The sequence below is a fragment of the Pseudophryne corroboree genome, chromosome 6, assembly GCF_028390025.1.
Source record: "Pseudophryne corroboree isolate aPseCor3 chromosome 6, aPseCor3.hap2, whole genome shotgun sequence".
Taxonomy (NCBI): domain Eukaryota; kingdom Metazoa; phylum Chordata; class Amphibia; order Anura; family Myobatrachidae; genus Pseudophryne; species Pseudophryne corroboree.
Genome location: NC_086449.1, coordinates 15,216,624 through 15,218,406, shown reverse-complemented (window position 1 = coordinate 15,218,406; position 1,783 = coordinate 15,216,624). Strand labels below are relative to the sequence as shown.

General features: G+C 35.7%; 1 pseudogene; it reads left to right on the top strand.

The window, feature by feature from the left end:
• Positions 1 to 306: 306 nt before the first annotated feature.
• LOC134934019 (olfactory receptor 5P55-like) lies at positions 307 to 1,261 on the top strand (annotated as a pseudogene).
• The last annotated feature ends 522 nt before the right edge of the window (positions 1,262 to 1,783 follow it).

The following is a 1,783-nucleotide window of genomic DNA, read 5'->3' as shown; positions in this document are numbered from 1 at the left end:
CTTCTTTTTTTTAAATGCTTTGAGGGCTGCCAACTTGGATTCATTGTTGATGGTAACATCTCTGCTGTTTGTTACCCCTGGAGTCTACCGGCTATTAACATTGGTTTTATTCTAATACGAGTGGAGTGCTGCTGACTGCTGATATATATATATATATATATATATAAAATTATTTTTATTTTCAGTAAACTCACATGGAGATGTGATTTTCTCAGACATTAGGTAACCATTATGATGTGAGATGACTTCAGACTTCCAGGACGGAGGCTTATAAGTTTTATAATTCTGACTCTTTAATTTTCACAAATGTATTATAACAATCTGACGACTATAATATTTTTGGGATTTAATAATATTAACAATTTTAAAGTTCTTGTCTTTTTCTCATTCCTTGCAATTTACTGTGCAACAATATGCGGCAACCTCTTGATTATTACGGTGGTGTGTTATGACAAGAATCTCCACTCTCCCATGTACTACTTTCTCACCCAACTCTCCATATTGGACCTCATTTTGTCCACTGATATTGTCCCCAATCTTCTTTGAGTCAGCCTGTTTGATGGAACCACCATGTCCTTCATAGGATGTTTCACCCAATTATATATATTTGGTCTTTCTGAAGTACTAGAGAGCTTTTCTCTGACAGTGATGTCTTATGATCGATATCTGGCAATCTGTAACCCTTTACATTATAACTCTATAATGAGCTCCTTATTCTGTGTGAAGCTTATTATCATGTCTTGGATATTTACTTGTATTACTCTATTAATTCAAGCATCACAAATATGCCAGCTGAACTTCTGTGGACCAAACATTATAGACCATTTCTTTTGTGATTTTGATCCTGTTCTTAAACTTTCCTGCTCCAGTGTTTTCACAGTTCAATTGATAGCTAGTATTTTCGGTATTCCATATTTTTTATGTTCCTTTATAGTAATTGCTCTATCCTACTCTTATATAATTTTTTACCATTGTTAAAATTAAATCCGTTGTTGGACGGGAGAAAGCCTTTTCAACCTGCAGTTCCCATTTTGTGGTGGTATCTATATATTATGGGACACTTAATGCTGTGTATCTTATGCCAAGCAAAGGAAACCCAGTGAACATCAGTAAAGCACTTTCTGTGCTGTATACAGTCATCACTCCATTTTTAAACCCTATAATCTACAGCTTGAGGAACAAAGACATCATGAAAGCATTCAATAATTGTATAATTACAGATGTGCACTACCCCTGTGTTTTAGTTTTGTATCTGTATTAACATTGATAAACACAGCTAAATCACATCATTTGGACTTTTTTGTCCTATGATATAATTAACCTCAATAACATTCATTTCTACTCATTTCCTGTTAAATGTAACTCCCTCAAAGCTCAAAATATTGTTTTCATCCAGTTTAGTCCAAAAGTTTGCACCGAGCTAGCTGCCTGACTAAGATAAGTAGCAGCAGTGGGCAGCACAAACATGTAGCAGTTCAACTTCAAACATGGCACACTTTGGAAACAGAATGGCACTGCAGTGGCAGAGAGGATTCGTTAGAGGAGAAGAAAGAAGACTCATGGGCCAATATTTACTAATAATCCGAGTTTGTCCGATTTGTGTTTTTTTTTCTAAGTCCCAACACGGGAATTCACTAAGCACAAATGTCGGCAGTGTTTTGGCTATTCGTAATGGTTTTAACGGCAAAGTCCAAAAATACGACTGAATAGACCATCGGTCAAATGCGGCTGTTATTTCATACAACACGGGTATTCACTATTCATTCGTATTTGGGTGTTAGTC